At 32.9% G+C, this 11,037-nt stretch overlaps 1 long non-coding RNA gene across 1 annotated transcript; it reads left to right on the top strand.

The window, feature by feature from the left end:
• LOC108661235 lies at window positions 4,973-5,715 on the top strand. Its single transcript, XR_001926984.1, has 2 exons — window positions 4,973-5,146; window positions 5,346-5,715. It is a non-coding gene; the product is annotated as an uncharacterized LOC108661235 (long non-coding RNA).

Here is an 11,037-nt window from a genome sequence, read left to right as displayed (position 1 = left end):
ATATATATATATACATATGTAAATATGTGTGTTATAGGAAATTGATGGATAATGGTTTATGGTTGTAATGCATGTGAAACTTGACATGTTAAACCTTGAGAAATTGTTATGTGTTTCATATTGGTTTTGAACATTTCAAGCAGGGTGGTTTTCTTTGGGAGAAAGGGAAATTTTCATTTGATGCCCTGTATTTTGCTGCAGCAAGAATCATTCTCGCTGCAACGAAAAACTCTCGGGTTTTGAAAGGGTACGCTGGCCGAAAACTCACTACAGCGAGAATGACACTATAGCTTCTCGCTGCAGTGAAATACATTCTCGCTGCAGCGAGAAACTTTCTGTTTCTAGGTTGCAATTTCGCTGCAGCGAGATTGAATTTCACTACAGCGAGAAACATTCTGTTTCTGGGTTACAATTTCGTTGCAGAGAGATTGAATCTCGTTGCAGCGAAAAACTTTCCGTTTTGGTTTCCTAACTTGTTGAATTGTTACCGTATCTTTTACTTATTTGCTACCATATCAGAGCATGGACTTCCAACATTAAGGATTAAATGAGTTAAGTTTAAAATGAGGAGGTTTAGTGAGAAATCCTCGACCAGTGGAGAAACCCTCGTTCGGTTAATAACTAAATCCCAACATCGCTACAGCGGAAAGGCATTCTCGCTGTCGTATTTGACTTACTTGTGTAATATTGAAGCTTTTATTCTTCAAATGGTTTGTTATGTATGGGTTAATGATTTTCAAATGATTAATCATTTAAAGGCTTCATGAGGGGTTTTTAATAAGAATAGAAACAAATTGCATTGTTTTGAAAAAGAATGCATCATGATTTCATTAAAGATTCCTTATGGTATGCTTGTTCCCTTCCTTTTTCACTCACTGGGTTTATACTCACCATTTTCAAATTCATGTTTTCAGATCACGAGGCAACCGGTAACTAGAACAAGGTGTCCTTGTAGACCTGTGTCCATCTTTTAGTAGGTGTCTTGGCATTCAGTAGCTGTACATTCGTTCGAGTCCCTCCGCTGGAAGTCAAGTCTTCTTTTTGAGATGTATAGGCGAACCTAATGTACATTATTGGAATACATGTTGTAGACAATGCATGTATATAATAAATGAGAAATGCCAATACGAGTTGGCAATGTCTATTGCTATTTTGATTCTAAGTTTTGAAAAATGACTTAGCAGTTTATGATGGAATGATGAACAGGTCAGACTATTAGGCTTGCTTGGGCTTAGTGGACTACGTCCATTAGGCCCATGCGCCGGTCATGACCCGAAATTTGGGTCGTGATAGAATTGGCATGCTAAAGAGCGACAAAGGATGAAATGAGCATTCAAGAATAAAATGCTTTGTGCATGCATAAACAATAATTAAATAATAATATTTTCGTTGGAGAGGAATTAGTAAGCTAAAGGATGATTCGGAAGTAAACCGAGATGTAATGATGTGTTTCGGGACTAAAGAAGGCAAGTGAAAATTTTGAAATAAAATAATATTAAAATATGAATATTTTATATGTTATCGAAATTTGTAAAACCCGACCCTATAAACACATGTCATGACATACATGCACTGAGTAGCATTTTATTACGCTAAAAAAGTTCCTAAGAATAGACGAAACCCGGTATTGTACCTAACGGTATACTTGAGTTGATTTAACCTCGAACTAGTTCATATAGGAATCGTAGGATAAAATTTAATATTTTACAATCCAAGAATGACTAAAAATGATTGTTCGGAGTTCGAGGGTTCATTTGGGAAAAAATTGAAAATTTTGATGTTTAGGGGTAAAATCGTCATTTTGCTACCTAAGATAATAATTTGATCATGGAGTGATATTTTTGACCAAGATTAACTATTTGGAGTATAAGTTAATGATAGGAAGTGAAAAATTTCAATTCCAGCAATTTTCAGAACATAGGGGCAAAACGGTAATTTTATCATCTCGGGGTAAAAACCGTAATTTTCACCACCCAAAACTTGTCAAAATTATAAGATTTACTTATTTTAGTATGAATAACTATGGTATGTTAAGTGGTGAAAAATTGAAGTTTAAAGGATAAAATTTTAAAAACGGGCCAATGGAAAAGTGACACATGGCACTTTTTAATTGTTTAATATTATTTTAAAGGAAAATAGCCCATTTAAACCCCACATCAGGTGATGGCCAGCCATAAGGAGAAAATAGGAGAGAAAATAGAGAGGAAAGGAAGAAAAGAGAAAAACCAAAGGAAAACTAGAAAATTCAAAGGGGAATTCGCGTTTTTCGTCTGTTTACGCGTCTAACGGTAAGATTTTTCGACTTTAGCTTTTCTACCTTTCCTATGCCTTTGTTTCCATTTAGCATACTTGAGGAGAGATATCAAAAAGTGATACCAAGGGCTGGCCAAATTTCAAGGGGGAGGATTTTGAATTTTTTAGGTTTTGATTCTTAGTTAAATTGGTAGTTTTAGTTAGTTAAATGTGTATAGAAATCAAATTGGGCAAGAAAGCATGAAATTCTCACAATACCCACCCTTGGCCGAATATTCAATGATGTACAATGATGATGAACTGATTTTTATTCTAAGTGAAATGATGAAAAATGGTTAAATGTAATAGAAAAACAAAGTGGAAAATTTACCGAGTTAATGTCCCATTTTTGACCGAATTTTTCAAGGAGGAAAGTGAGCTGATTTTGGTGATTTTAAAGGGTTATTGGCTGATATTTAATGGTTAGAAATATTGGAGAGAAAATGGGACAATTTAGAGCTAAAATGGAGCGCATTAGCAATTTATCGAGTAAAGTGCCAAAAATAGGTTAATATCGCGTTTAAGCCGTTTTAGGCTATTGCATTTCATACCATGCATTAGTATAGGATTTAAGTCAATTATATAGTGATTTAGCATCAATGTGGTGAATTGTGTAATTTTTGCAATGTGTCTAAGAGGAGAGCCTTCCGGTAAAGGCAAGGAAGTCGTACCCGACAAACAGTGATCGGGGCACCTAGAAAGCATTTAATTTGTACAAACGGTGAGTAAACCTATTATTATTGTAAATTATCTAGAGTTTATTTTTAAATGCTCATCATTTATTTTATGAAATGAAAATGAGATTAAAATGGGACTTGTGATGTTTTAGAAATAAATGTGCCAAATAAATACATTGTGTTGATTATCTGAAATAAGAAACTTTTAATCATGAAATTGAGTAATTGGAGGTTGCCAATTGTCTTGAAAAATATATTTTCCTATGAATGGCTTATGATATATGAGTATATGTGGCTATATTTTATAATTTGCATTGGGAATTTATGTAAGCTGTCTTTTATTATGCAAGCTGGGTAAATAAATAAAAGCCACGTTATATTGTCGAAATTTTATTAAAATTGGTGGGTTTAGTCACTACAGTGACGGGTTTCCGTGGACTGCCTATTAGAGGGGCACGGTAAACCCGATTATATAATTACTCCAGTTGTAGAGGTGAGGAGGGTAACTCCTTGGGTAGTGCTAGAGCTCACTTCACGTCGAACCCCCACGTGAATGTGTAACTCGGCCAACGCCAAGGAACGGCTTGTTTTCAAAACTCACATGTAAATATCTTAACAACCTTGGCGGACTCGGTTAGATGCCTCGGCCAAGGAATCTCTGAGGACTAGTTTTTGGCTTTAGCTTTGTTTCTAATAAAAGTCATAGGCCTTAACAATTGTTTTGGTAAATTACAAATATTTTATGATTTAAGAAATAAATTGAAAACCTTATGAAATGGTTTGTGATTTGTTGTTTAAACTTGCCTCTATTTTACTCGCCTTTAGATATTTATGATAATGTCTGTTTACTCATTAGGATTGCAAAATCTCACCCACCTCCTTTCCAAATATTACAGGCCTGTGGTAGCTTGTAGTACCACATTTTGTCGAGGATTCCAGTTGACCCCTCTATCTCACAGACAGTAGGCTACTATCACCAACATTTGGTGTATTTACGGGCCACTTGTCATTGTAATTATTATTGTACATTATAACTTTGTAAATTATTGTATGTATCAATTTATTTTACTTCCACGTTACAAAAGATTTTTACACGTGTTTCTATAAATATTATTTTATATAAAAATGTTATATTTTAATCAATATTTTGAATAGTAATATTTGTCTATAAATCCTTTTAAAATAATTTTGTCTTTTAATTTACTTGAGTTGGAAATGACTGGTCATTGTTTAAAACCGAATGTTTAACAACGATTGCTCATAAGAAAGGCAAGAAACTGATACGTAAGCCTTGCGGGGTTTCGATTAGTATTCTGGGTAATGAGTGTAAATCGGGACTTCGCGATGGTTGTCATGGGCACGAGGGAGGTTCCGGGTCATGACAGAATTAGTCATGAAAAATGGAATATGACTAATTTAAGTGGGGCAAAAGAAGTAAAGAAAAATTTTGAAGGAAAACGACGATAATTGTGTCAGTGTGATTTTATTAAATCGAGCTAACGCGGGTAAGTAAATATTTAAATATTATGGTGACACCGCGTTGAAGTACAATTTCGATATTTTGGTTATACGCGTGCAAAGGAAGAAAGATAGATGAAAATTAAAATTTTTAAATGTGTCGGAATGATCAAATTTTAAGATACAAAAATTGGAAGATTGAGTAACAAATAAAATGAAGTTGAGGAATTACATGTAAATTGCATTATTTGGAGAAAATAAAATAAATAAATAATAAAATAATAAGGAAATAAAAAGAATGGGAATGATGTGGTATGGATGGGAATGAAGAAAAGTCAAACCCAAGAATTCTAAATTCAATGGCCGGCCATACAAAAAAATTAAGGGAACAAAGACACAAAGAAACTAAGAAAATAAAGAGAATAATGTAGAAATGATGGTGGGACCGGCCATGTGAGAGGAAAGAAAGGAGAAGTCGGCTATGAAAAGCAAAGAAAAGATCAAAAGGCTAAATAAAAGAATAAAGAAAAGGAGAGGAAGTCGGTTGAGAGAGGAAGAAAGAAATGAAAAGAAAAAGGGAGAAAAAAACCATGGGAGAGGAAGAGAAAAAGGAACGAAAATTATGCTCTTTTCTTGGCACAGTTTTGTTGCACTTTGAGGGAGGAAAAGAAAGCTTTTTGTTGTAATTTTTGGAGGAAGAAAAAGTTGAAATTTTTTAGGTAAGAAAGCTGATTTTTTTTTTAGGTTAATTGCTGGAATTTTTGAGGTTTTTATGGTTGATTTTGGTATTGAAAATTCAAGGTTGTTACTGCTGAAATTGTGTGAATTTGTTGCTGGAAATTTTTGGAGGTTTTTGCTGCCATTGAAGGACAACTTTGGCTGCTTAAAATTTGAATTGTTTGCTGCCAATTTGTGCAGATAAATTGGAGCTGTTTGCTGCAGAAAAATTGGAGTTGTTTGTGCAGAAAAATTAGAGCTGTTCGTGCAAAAAAATTGGAGCTGTTTGCTGCAGAAAAATTAGAGCTGTTTGTTGCCAATTTGTGCAGAAAAATTGGAGTTGTTTGCTGCCAATTTGTGCAAAAAAATTGAACAGCATTGTGCTGCCAATTTGAGGGAGAAAAAGCAACTTGGTGCTGCCAAATTTTTTAGGAAAAGATAGCTGGAAGTGCTGCCATCGAAGGAGGAAGAAAACGAGCCAAGGAAGAGAGGAAGCCACGGTGGTGAAGAGAGGAAGACATGGTGGTGAAGGGAGTGACGGTGAAAGAGAGAAAAAGAAAGAAAAAGAAAAGAAGTAGAAAATAAAAATGGGCATGGCCCAAATAGAAAATAAATGGGCATGACCTAATAGAAAATAAGTGGGCATGGCCAAATAGGAAATAAAAATAAATAGGTTTGGCCCAAATAGGAAAAATGGAGAAGCCCATGGAGAGGGTCCAAAGGTCATAAAAAAATGAAAAAGGCCCAATGGTAAGTTAATTTTATATTTTAAGATTTATGGGTAGTTTAATATTGTGCATATTTTGGATGAAAAATATGCAAGTTGCTTAAGGAATTTTTAATTAAGTTGCTACCCATATAAATGTCTGATTAAGTATACTAAGTTTAAATTGTTGCTAGGAAAGTTGTCATGGAGGCATGCCGAACGAAGTATGTGATCGACAAATAGGAATAATTATACGCGTACAAATCAATAGTGAAGCAATATCCCACTATTTTAAGGTGAGTAGGGGGTGTCAATTTTAAAAATTCTGTATATATATATATACATGTACGTATATTTTTCGTGAAGTGCAAAATTTATAAAAAGCATGCGTTGATAGAATTTTAAGGAGTTGTGGGCGTAAGTTATTTTCAGAAATCATTTGGAATATATATATATATATATATATATATATATTATACGTAAAGTGTTTAAACCGAGAAACAAGTTTTTCGAAAACATTTACATCAAAGGAAATTGTGCCTTATTATTTGTGTGGTGTGTATTCATGAAATTTATTACATATTCACCATGCCATTTTGATACAAAATATCATGCAAATATTTACAATGAAAATTTTACGAAAAGAGAGTTTTAACGTGATGTGGGGATCAATATTTTGAGAAAGATTTAAAATATCCCCTTGAAGATCAAATTTGAATTCTTTTAAAAGGTGATTTCATTTTTAACTAAGAAATTCAAGAGTAATTGGAGATTACTACTTGTTGTGTTATAAAGTGTATTTCGAATCGAATGGCTTATGATAATGTGGGCATAAATGGCTGGATTGGTATTTGTATTGAAAGTGTATAAACTGTTATTTGCATTGATAGGTTGGATTGTGATATAATTGTCATGTCATGCGGTTGAGATTTTATTGTATGGTGGGTTAGCTTGCTGCAGTGGGCGGGTTTTGTGGACCAGCCTATTAGAGGGGCACGGAATCCGGATATATATATGTACCTCAGTCAAAAAGGCGCGTAGGGTATCTCCTGAGGTATGGATAGAGTTCACGTCACGCCGAACCACCTCGTGATGATGAACTTCGCTAACGCCAAGGAACAGCTATGTTTTCAAAATAAAAACATAATTTATGCATACATAACTTTTTAACAGCCTTGGCAGACTAGATTGGGATAGCCCTCGATCAAGGCATCCTTGATAACTGGGTATGAGAATGATTTTCGCACAAGCCAAGTTTTTAAAAAAAGTCATAAGCCATGTTGTTTATTTTTGACAAAAATGTAATGGTTTTATATGAGTTGAAATAAGTTTTAATATTATGAATTATATTTCTCAGCATGGTGAAAAAAGAATTAAACGATTTTTCGTAGCTCTCTTATATGTTTATCTGTGAAATAAATTTGTAATTCCTCGCATATGGGGTGAGTTATAATTTGGGCATGATTTTAAATATTATTTGATTACGCGGGAGCTTGCTAAATTTTATTGATTTGATTCGAAAATGATTATTAATATATTTTGATACGAAAAATTTTATTACCTCGATTATTTATACTTTATAAGAAATTCTCGATTTTTATATAAGGCACAAACCCTCATTTGAAACAAATTGCTTTTAAAGTCTTGCATTTTTATATTCAACTGATCTGTCGTTTGTTTGTTTTCCATCTACGCCCTACTCGCTGAGTCGATGATTATCACTGAGTCTATGAGACTCACACCCCTTTATTTCCCCTTTTGCAAATAGGGATCAGCCTAGCGTGTAGTCAATGATGCGTTCGGTCCACTGTGAATAGGTAAAGGCATCTCCTAGCATTTTATTTCGAGTCGCTCCACTGTTAGGGGTCAATTCGTAGCCTTTTATTTGTTAAGTTGTAAACGAATTCTAAATTTTTATATAAGCATTAATTTGGAGATTATAACTTTCGAATAAAAGGAAAAAAAATTTGTATTGATTTTCATATTTATGGTTCAATTTAGTATATGAAAGTATCAATATTATATGGTGATTGAATGTAGTGGATTAACGAGCAAATTCTAGATAGGCTTGTTCGAGACTTGGCGGGTTTTTTTCGGAAGTCTTGGACGCCGACAGCGACCAGGGAGAGGTCATTGTTGATTTTGATTTAATTGACTCTTGATTACAATATCTAGAGTAAGGTATGTAGCTCTTAAACTTATGAGTGTTCATAATTAATTTGAAAGTTACATAAAAAACACAAACATTGATCTTGTAAGATTCAATTGTTTCTCTGATTTAATATTAGTTTATTATTCTGTTGCATTATAATTTTAATTTATTGATTATTTTCATGTTTGAGCATGAGGTCGAATCCCTGCAGTGGTATTAGAGCCTTTGTTTGATGTTTTTCATGTAATTTGCATGCTTGATTCTTGGTGATAATCAATAGAATTGGTTTATGTGTTGATTTGGTATATATCAATTTGAAAGGCTTTCTTTAAATATTTTTGTCTATTTTAATTTAAATCTGGACAGCATATAATTAATTCATTAAAACATGTTTTAAAAGGTTTAAAATCTTGTTTAGTCGAAGAATTAATGAATGGATTAAAAGCCTCGTGAAGCCAAGTTAAAACCGAATAGTTTTGAGGTGTTTTGGGGACTAATGTGCCAATTATTTTTTACTAACATTAGGTAAATGTTATGAGCAGTTTTTAATTGTTAAAAATTAGTTTCATCAAATTAAATTACTGTATGTTTCAGCCAGACTTGATTTAGTATGAAAAGGGTTCATCAAAATCATGTTTTCGAGTTCCAAAACAACCAAGATTCAATGTAGAAAATTTTGGACAACTATGATTAGTTTTGGTGGCTTAATTCTTCATGAATTTTGTGTTTAATTGTTAAACATACTTGCTGGAAATTTCCAGCAGCTTTTTCATGAGTTTGACTCATGATTTATGGAGTTTTAAGAGCACTTAAATACCATCTATTTTAATTTTGTGTGATTCATAAAAATAGGAAATTGTTTCCTACTTTAAAAGAAATTCCTAAAATTAAGGATAGTATTTTAATTTGGGAAATTCATAGGAAATAGTTTCCTACTTTACAAGAAATTCCTAAAGTTATGTGATAACATTGAACATTCCTTAAAATTTTGGTTTGACTAGAAGTTTCTGAAAATTAGTTAAGTCACCATTTAGGTAACTTGAGCAACATACAATTTTGGAAACTAATCCATGTTCTAAATGTTAAAAATTAAAATGTTGTCTTAGATATATTTTAGGAAGTTTACCTAAAATAAAAAAGGTTTCCAAGATTAAAAGGAATTTTAATTATGGAAAGAATTAACTTGTATGAAGTCTTAAAAAGGAAAGTTTTATTTCAATGAATTTCTAATAAGAAATATGGAGTCAGATGTTTACTTAAGTGTTTTGAAAATGAGAATTTCTTATACACTAAATTGAAATAAAACAATACCAAATAATTTGAGTCTAACACTTTAAGTGAATTAATTGATGCTTTTCTCAAATAACACACAAGATCACTAAGTGATATTGAGCTTCCATTTATTTCTATGCTTTTGATTGTGATTATAAAGCATGAGGATGATTATAGACTTAGTCCTTAGAAGATTAGGTCATGGATGGTTAAATTTAATTCTTATGGTATTTATTTTAAAATAGGGTCTGCTCACGCTGCCTTATATCTCTATTTTCTCTAGGTTGTAAAATTCTTTTTTCACCTAACTCCCCTCAAATGTAACTCGAGGTTTCTTGATTATAAAATGTAATTAGTTACATCAAAGTGTAAAGATGGAGATCCAAAGGTGCCATGGAGATTCAAGGAGATTACAATCAAAGCTTGAAGATGATGTTTGTGTAAGTCCCCTAGGAATTTGACCAACTGATTTCCTTAATGGCTCAAGGAAATTAGAACTAGTAAAGTCCATAATCATCCTAGTAGTTGGCATAGGATAGATTTATTTTTCAGTGTATATATGATATATGTGAAATGCGATAAATGCTATGTATGTCAACAATGCCAAATCAATGAGACCTTAATTAATGAATTAATAAATAAAATCTCTCATTAAAATATTGAGTCAAAAGTTGCCTTCCACCATATAACAAGATAACCAGGCTACTCTTTTAATTGGAGGCTTGTTGAGTCACTCAAAGCCAAACTTTTACATGAGTACATTTGAGTTATTAGTGGGTCTTACTCAACTAGTACCATGTTGTTCAGATGTGTCACACATGACCGCATAGTATTAGAGGCATAGTTAGTCAAAATGTATATGATACGTTTAAACAAAGAGTTGTCACCTAACTGATCTAGGAGTTGTATAAGATACAATTGGTAAGCTAAGTTACCTACCTAATTAGTTTCATTATGGCTTGTTGAGTCACTCAAGGTCATGGTGGGATAAAAAGGGTCCTTGCTCAATAAGAAGTTTAAAGGTTAAATTTATCCAAATAGTAGATGAGGGCTATTATTTTGATAAAATATTGAGAATAATCATATAAGATTATAAAACCTTGTCTTTATGATTATATAATTTGCGTAATGACTAATAATTATTTATGTTGATTTATATAGGATATAAATCTATCATGGCAAATAGTTTGTCACTTAGAAGCATTCTTCATGCAAACAAGTTGAAAGGCCCAAATTTCATTGACTAGTTTCATAATATCAAAATTGTCTTGAAACAAGACAAAAAGGCTTATGTCCTAGATAGTCCTACTCCCGAGGAACCTAGCGATGATGCTAAAAATGAGGAAAATGAGGCCTATATAATTTATATGGATGATCTCGATCAAGCCACATGTGTGATGTTGGCTAGTATGGGTCCAGATCTTCAAAAGTAACATAAAGCTATGAATGCCTTAGATATTATCCCAAACCTTAGAGAAATGTTCGATAAGAAAAGTCGCGTAGAGAGATTCGACATTTCAAGGAAATTGTTCTGATGTAAGATGTTTATGGGAAGCCTAGTAAGGCCTCATGTACTTAAGATGAAAGGATATATCACGCGACTTGAGCAGTTAGGTTGGGTTATGGATCATGATTTGAGCATAGACCTTATACTTTCTTTGCTACTAGAGAGCTATTCACAATTTGTGTTGAACTTCAATATGAACAAGATTGAGGTAACCCTTTCAAGCTTATTGAATATGCTCACACAGGCTGAGAACACC

Source organism: Theobroma cacao, chromosome 3, assembly GCF_000208745.1.
Source record: "Theobroma cacao cultivar B97-61/B2 chromosome 3, Criollo_cocoa_genome_V2, whole genome shotgun sequence".
Taxonomy (NCBI): Eukaryota; Viridiplantae; Streptophyta; class Magnoliopsida; order Malvales; family Malvaceae; genus Theobroma; species Theobroma cacao.
The sequence above is the reverse complement of the archived record's forward strand: the minus strand, read 5'-3'. Positions and strand labels throughout refer to the sequence as shown.